The sequence below is a fragment of the Rattus norvegicus genome, chromosome 6 (genome assembly GCF_021556685.1).
Source record: "Rattus norvegicus strain SHRSP/BbbUtx chromosome 6, alternate assembly SHRSP_T2T, whole genome shotgun sequence".
NCBI lineage: Eukaryota > Metazoa > Chordata > Mammalia > Rodentia > Muridae > Rattus > Rattus norvegicus.
The window spans coordinates 93,469,098-93,477,367 of record NC_141539.1 but is presented as its reverse complement, the minus strand read 5'-3'; the positions used below and the strand labels follow the sequence as shown (position 1 = coordinate 93,477,367).

Here is an 8,270-nt window from a genome sequence, read left to right as displayed (position 1 = left end):
CACCCATATTTATGATGGATCTTTTTCAAATTAATATAATCTAGAAACTTCCTCACTGACATGGTTTTGATGTTTCTACTTAAGTTGACAATCAAGATAGGCTAGAAGAAGTGGGTAGGAAGGGGTTGTTTTGTTACTTTTAGGAATGGTGAAAGGCACAGTGACCTCAACCTGACTCTTTTCTTTTCCCATCCATTTCTATGATAGTGCTTTTGTCTCAGAGTCAGAGAGAGAGAGAGAGAGAGAGAGAGAGAAAGAGAGAGAGAGAGAGGCACAAATTCAGGGAACTTATGGAGAATACATCCTCAAAGAAAATAGTCATGATTTCTGAATGATGGGGATGTATTCTGAGAAGTGCAGTGTTAGACAATTTCACTCTGGGATCATAAAGGAGAGGGACACAAACCTAGCCAGGATAGGGTAGGACACATGGAACTTTATTATGTGGCTATGGGGTACAGACCTACACAGTATAACACTGTTATTTATACTATAGGCCTTTGTAGCACATCACTATTTCAATATTAAAATAAATGGAAAAGTCATAGTAAAAATTGCACAGAAAAGGATGGGTATACTGTCCAGTTACGTCCATCTTATTCATTTTTGATATAGATTATCTCACTGTTTCACTGTTCTAGTGTTAACCTTGAGCCAGGCTAACGACTAGCAAACCCCTGTGACCCTGTAGTTTCTGGACACCACAGAGCTAGGGTTTTAGGTACACCAGGATACACCTGGCTTCTTACATGACACTATGGATTTGAACTCAGATCCTCATCCTAGCTAGCACTCCAAGTGTTATTCACAGAGTCATTTATTCAACCACATTCTTATCCTTTTCTTCCTCTACCTCTGTCACTGTAGTCATTGTTGTCATCGTCATTGTCATCATCATCATCACCATTGTTTGAGACAGTCTTGCTGTGTAGCTCAGGATAGTCCTAGATCTGTGACCTTCCTCCCTTAGCCTCCCAAGTGATAGAAGTATTCCCACTCCCATATCTTGCTTTTATTACTGTCTCCTAGTACTTTTTGCTCTTTGAATATTCTCTGGGGATGTAACTGAGTGGAGTTTCCATCTCCCATGATCATGGAACCCTTTCTCTGGTATGCTGCTGAATGACTCTTCCAGCACTTTTTGAGGTGTTGCTATTTTCGAGTGTTCATAGTGGTTTTCCTATTTTCATCATATGTTTTCTTCCAAGCAGATAAGGCACCATGGATATTTGTCTTTAGTAATGGGAACTTTTTGGTGTTGGGATTTACATTTTCTGACTTTGAAGGAGCTACTGAAGTCTATAGCCTACTGCCAAGGTCTTCACTGTGACTTCACTTTGGGACCCTCAGTCTCTCACAGTTGCCTCTTTTTCTTGTCTCTTCTTCACCTGTTCATTCCTGGTCTGATTCTAACAACTCCATATGAGTCAGCTCCTCTGGAGCCTCTGAAAGGACCTACTCGTTCTTATTCCATAAGTGCCTGGGTAATAGTTACTTGATATCTTACCGTGACGCTGTTGAGTTTGCAACCTTCTTTGAATCCTTGGAAAATCCTTAAAATTCATGAGTGAACTTCTTGGAATCTTTCAGAAGCGATGACTATATTCCTTGGTGCTATCAGCTCAAGATCAAGCCCAAGAAGGTTTTTTTGATACAGTCATATGCATTGTAAGTTTTCCCAAATTCCACCAGTGCTTCTCCAGTCACAGAAACAGTTTGAGCAAAGGTTACTCTCAGGTAGTATGTCTTAATGGTTGCTTTAACTTCTTGATGCATTGGATGGGTCAAAGAAGTGATATTTAGAGGAAGAAGTACCATGTTGGTTTTGTGATTAGGAAGAGTAATATAAGAGCACACAGAAGCTCTAAAACACAAAACAAAATACAACAAACAAAAAACCAAACCAAACCAAACAAAAAACACAAACAAAAACCAAACCAAAACAATACCCCTCCCCTCAAATAAGATATTGAAAGGCAAGCTTTTTTTCTTAACACCCCTTCATTTGTCTGTTGTGTTGGGGAAATGGGGGAGGGGATGTGCTCTAATTATGGAGGGGAAAGAGAGGGAGATAAGTAGAGAAGAAGAAAGGATGAAACTAAAATAATAGTAAAGGTGTCTGAAAAATTCATTAAGAATCTTATTATTAACTATAACCTAAAGGCCCTATAATGCATATGCCTGTGTATAAATATATATCTATATATATTTAGCTTTAATAAATATATGTAAATACAAAATATATGAATATAAAATATATAGTTTTAATGAATGTTTCTTCTCAGGGCTGACAATGCACCTCCAAAGAACCAAAGACCACCTAACAAATATCCCAATATTAGACATGAGAAGACTTCTTTTGAGGTGTTGTCAAGGGCTTTCCAAGAGATTCTCCAAATACAGAGGTACCTTTTAGAGGTTGCTTTATAGAGGTACAAGGTAAGTCTTCAGTGCTGAAGATATCATGAAACATAGCCCAGAGATCCCTGACTTGGAACTGACATGAAAGTCCCCTCCCTGAGGACTATCTTTCTGGGTACCAGAAGGTATCATGTAAACTTCCAAAGGAGGGAGCTAACCAGTGGTCCTACTAATCTGTGTTGTTTGTGACCCATATCGACCACCAGCATGGTAATAACAACTCTGAGGGTGCAGTAGAGGCATGCATATATTGTTGGTATCCCACTGTTCTCTAATTAAATGGCACTCAAAAGTGGAAAATCATGCCTGAGAAGAGAATGGGAAGGGAGAAATAAAGTAATAATGTTAAGTCTCTAAAATAAAAGAAAATTGCACCCTAGCTAGCCACAGCCAAATATTAAAACTCTTGAGGATGTACTTTGAGAGAGAAACTGGGCCATCAGTGACATCTTACCACCCCTGTAGTGCACTTACATGGTGTGCCTGCCTGAGCTTTAAAGGTCCTGGTCCTTTACTGTGTCATTCCTAAAGGGTTTCAGCTTGTAGCCTGCAACATTCTCCTACCTGAGGCAAGACTGTACTGTTCTCAAAAGCAGTGAGAACTGACCATGACTTGTCCTATTTATGAATGGAAGAGCTTTCACTTCTCTGTGTTTTAGAAGAAAGAGATTTTATGTGTACTGACAAAGCTTTGGCAAGTTTTCTCCATAAGAGGCTTATCTAGAACTCACAAGGGCTCTTCAGCTGTCCCTAATAGGAGCTATGAACCCACAACTCACCTTGATATTATGGCACTAGTCACAGTTTCTAAGTCACGCACTGCCCAGAGGTGGCAGCCATTTGACAGTTTAGTTAGAAGAGTCTTTTCAGTCAGCACCACAAGTTGATTGCGTTGACCATGACTGTGGAGGTGCTGAGAGAGGCACACCTCTGTCTAGCTTCCCATCTGGGTCATTAAAAGTTTCTCCATGTTTGATGTCAGGCCCTTTTGCAATTTTGCCTTATCTTGTTGCTTTCTATAAAGCAGTTTCTTCAGCAGTTTCTGCCACCGTACTCTTGTTCTCAGATGTTGTAGTTGTGGAAGAGTGAGACTTGACTGACGAGTGAGCAGGGCCTCACTGATTTTCCACTTTCAGAGTTGTTTCTCACCGAGTTTTGTCTCCAGGTCAGTCAGTCAATGTAACATCTATTCAGTATCATTAGAAGTACAGTTCGTATATATTAGTGTCAGGGTGTACAAAGTAATATGAGATCTACTCAATTACAAGGGAAAGAGACCCAGTAAGCACAAAGTATGCGAGACAATCATTTATATTAAATTTTACCTAAGTAGAGGGAATTCATTAAAGGTATAAAACACATCACAAATACATAACAGGTGTGGCCATGATGGCATACAAATTTAATTCTAGTATTTAGAAGGCTGATGCAGGAGAATCATGAGTTTGAAGTTAGCATGGGCTGCATAGCTCATTCTTGTCTCAAAATACAAAACCAACCAGCAACCAACCAACCAACCAACCAACCAATCTACCAACCAACCAACCAACCAACCAATCAGACAGATAGCCAGCCAGCCAATAATGGGATAAAAACCAAATCAATGACTACAACCAATAATGCAGAAATCACCTAGAAACCAGCATCATAGTTGATTATTGTCATGTATTCTGACTTTATGTAATAGTATCTATGATACCTTATTTTTGAAGTACAGCACGTTTATTTGCAGCTGGATCACACAAGCACAAGTGTTCCCATATTACGAGGCATACAACATCGCTAGCAATTTGCATTTTTTAGCTTCATCATAGTCTGATGGGATCGCTCTCATTTAGGTAGTCTATCATCAATCAAAATATCATTATGCTTTACATGCCTGTAAAAGCCACAGAATTTAGAGATAAGCAACTGGCTAATGCCTAATATAATGGCAGGAGGATCTTGCTAACTGTTTGTGGGTACCTATTGGGGGCAGGTGGCAATCAAGGTATCCTGGGTGATGGATATTTTGAGTTCTGGCTATGAAGAAAGCACAGCACTGTGCTGTCTAGTTGGTCTGGGTTACTATGGCCATAAGTTTCTGCAGAGCTGGTTTTGGCTGATTTCCCTTCTTTAGGGTGGTTCTATTTAGACGGTAGGTGGTTATAGTAGGTGCCTCTTTTCCCATTGTCTTCATTATCACCAGAACACCATGAGGGATTTGTGCCTGGAGATGATCTGCTCACACACTCTCATAGAAAGGAAAATTTTGTGTTCATGTGTGGATTAATGGACCTATACATCACTGATGAGATTTAGGAAGATGCTTGTGAAATCCAGATAAAACCTGAACCCAGAAAAGTCATTTGGAAAGGGCAGACCCCGATTCAAGTGGAAGGCCTGTTCAAGAACTAGAAGTAGCTGGGTCTTGTGGATCCAGCTAGAATCCTGCCAGGCCGGGGCTGCCAGCAAGCTTCTTAGGGGAGGCAGAACACACTCTGTTATAGCAGAGCCTTGGACGACTGTTGTAGGTTGTAGTTCCCAGTCTTCTGTTAGCATTGGGAGTTGGAAATAGAGGTCTCTTGTCTGTGTTTCCCTTTAGGGTGTCCATTCACCAGGCAGGAATGGGAAGGCAGAGCCTGGAACTGGGGTTGGGGTGGGTGTGGAACCTGATTTGATTCTGAACGAGAGTGCTGAACGTTCAAGGGGTTTGGGGAGAGAAGGACTTCTCTGGGAGATTTGGGTACTGGCTCTTTCAATGAAGGCTTCCCCAGACCAGACCCCTGCGAAGCCTGATGAAGAGATAGTCTTTGCATGTTCAAACTGCTTTATTTGATGGTGGATGTGAATGCATATACCGTACTCAGGGTGAACCAAGGATTAAATACCTTTTATGGGAAGGAATGTCCAGGAAGGGAAGCTCATTGGCTGAATGCTCAGAGCCAATCTAGATACCTCATTAGCATGGAGAATTCCAGGTTTTTTTTGCTACATCACTAACTGTCATGGTTCTCTCAGTGGGATGTCTTGGTTATGTGATCCAGAGCAGGTAGAGTTAGGTAGGGAGTTGACCCCACTACTATTGTTCTCAATTTTGAGATTCATGAAGTTTGATCTCACTCAACCTTACCAGTTCCTCTGTCTGGTGGTACAGTGCATTTGCCCCACAGACCTCTGTTGTTCTTGGTCTCGTTTCTAGAATCAATTGCGAGGATACCTGGGAATCATGTTCATCTGTACCTTGAGTGACAGGTCCACCAACTTAGGTCCCAGTGATACACTCTGAAATGGCCCTGTAATTTGGTACAAGGCTCTCTTAGCTAGTATCTGAAAGCAGTCCTGCTGCGCCAGAGTCTCAGAGGGAGACACTCATCTATGTCCTTGTTGTAAGTCAGTCAACCTGTGTCACCCAGCAGATACTGAAATGGCTCTGTATTTCAACCCCAGCCCTTCCCAGCTGCAGTCTGGGAGCAACTGTACCCTCCACAGACCTGAGAGAGACCCAGTTATTCCTGTCTCTTAATGTAGGACTGTAGATCGTGATTTCAGTTTTGGATGCAGATCAGTTTAATGCTGGCCTTCTAAAACGAGTTTGGAAATGTTTCTTTTTGTTTAATTATTTGGAGGAGCTTAATAAGAATTGATGTTAAATTTTTAAATATTTGGTTGACTAGACAAGCGAAGCTAACAGATCCTGGGCTCGTCTTTGTAGAGAGGCTGCTGATTACTGATCCAACATCCTTATTCATGACTGTCCTTTTCAGAGCCTCTGTGTCTTCGTGGCTCACACTTGGCAGGCTGCATGTTTCTTGGAACGTCTCCATTTTTCTAGATTATCCAATTTGGTGGATATAATTGTCCACAGTCGTCTTTTATCATCCTCTGTGTTTCTATGCTATCAGTTGTAATGTTTTCACTTTCATTTATAATTTTATTGAATTCTGTTCTTTTCCTATAATTTAGATAAAATTTGTATATATTTCCTAAGAAACTTGGTTTTATGAAATTCATTTTTAGTCTCTATGTCATAATAATTATATTAGAACAAAAGTAAAGCAGTATATTCGATTTCAAACCAAACTTTAGAGCAACTTAAAATGAAAAAGAAGTTAAAAATTGAAATTTACCTTCCCATTTGGCTTATATAGAATTAGAATCAAATAAAAAGCATATCTCTGCTCCCCAACAATAATTTCTTCTTTTTAAAGAAAATGTTATTTTTTTCCTCATTTTAAAAAAATCTTATGTAATTTAAGATCTACAAAAAAGCAAAATGATTATTATTACTACATTCAACTTAGGTATCTGTACCTTCACATGTACCTTTTTGGGATGTGTATTTCACAAGAGAACCTAAAATCTACTCTGCCCATTTCTAATACATAACATAGCATGATAAATGGGGATAATGACTTTGCGGACTAGATGTGAATTTATTTATGCCCACGCGGGTGCAACTTTGGATTTTTTTCGATTCATGACTGTGAACCACCCCTCCCCTTCTGGTAGATTTGCTCTAATTTTTTCTATGCAAATGATTTTAAAACATTTACATCAAGCATATCATATAATTATTTTTATATGTATGACTTGTTTTATATGACATTATATTCTCCAGCGTGCTCAATGCTGCTGCAAATATCATTTGTGTCTTGTTTGTGTGTACACAGACAGGTTTGTGTGTATTACAGTTTTGTTTTCCATTTGTGCGTCTATGGTTGCCCTATGTTTCTCATTATAAACAATGCTTCAGTAACCATGGAAACAGGTATGTTCAAGTGCTGATTTTATGATTATTTCCCCCTGGGTCTACACTAAGGACTGGAGAGCCACATGTGTAGTTCAAGTTATAATTCGTTGATGAATTGTCACACTGCTTCTTATAGTGACTCTGCCAATTTACATTTCTACCAATGTACATTTGATAGTGTACAAAAAATCACGTTTTTGTCTGTGGTAACCAACACTTTTTTGGTTTCTTTTTAATGGCAATTCTTCTGACATATCTGAGACGATATGTCACTGTGGTGACATGGAACAGATTCATGTGCATTTGTTTACCCTCTTTTTACAAATGTCTATTATCTAAAAAAAGATACTGAGGTGTTGAATTGTGGTAGTTCTATTATATATATATATATATATATATATATATATATATATATATATATATGCTATTAACTGTTTACTACATATTGTTTGCAAGAACTTTCCCCCAATGCACTGACTCTTGTCTCATTTTGTTATTTATTCTGCTGTGTGGAAGACTTTTTTTCCATTTTTCTTCCTTCCCTCTTCTTCCTCCCTCCTTCCTCATTTCTACTCTTCCCCTTCCTTCCTTCCTTCCTTCCTTCCTTCCTTCCTTCCTTCCTTCCTTTCTTCCTTTCTTCCTGTTTTTGAGATTTTGGGATGACTCACAGCATTGACATAATTGATATTGCTGAACTTCCTCTTACGTCTTCTTCCAGGAATTTTATAGTTCACAGCTTAAGTTCAGATTTGAAATCCATTTTGAGCTGGCTTTTTTTTAAATCACGTCAGACAGGTAATGTGCCCATGTCGTAACAAGGTTTAGTGGGCAGCACATGTCACTCACATGGCATGGACACCCAATCATCATGCTTTATGAATCGAGCTAGCTTTTATATACAGCATATGTAGTAGTTTAATGAGAAATGATCCTGATGGGATCTAGCATTTGCACAGTGAATCCTCAGTTGGTGCTGTGGTTTGGGAAGGTCTAGGGCAGTGACTCTCAACCTTCCTAATGCTACAACCCTTTAATACAGTTCCTCGTGTTGTAGTGACCCCCTAACCATAAAATAATATTGTGGCTAATTCATAACCATAATTTTCTGCTATTGTAA

The 8,270-nt window shown here is 39.4% G+C and overlaps 1 non-coding gene across 1 annotated transcript; it reads right to left on the bottom strand.

The window, feature by feature from the left end:
- Nucleotides 1-7,938: 7,938 nt before the first annotated feature.
- Nucleotides 7,939-8,045, bottom strand: Snord13l1 (small nucleolar RNA, C/D box 13 like 1). Its single transcript, XR_015623635.1, has one exon. It is a non-coding gene; the product is annotated as a small nucleolar RNA U13 (small nucleolar RNA).
- Nucleotides 8,046-8,270: the final 225 nt, after the last annotated feature.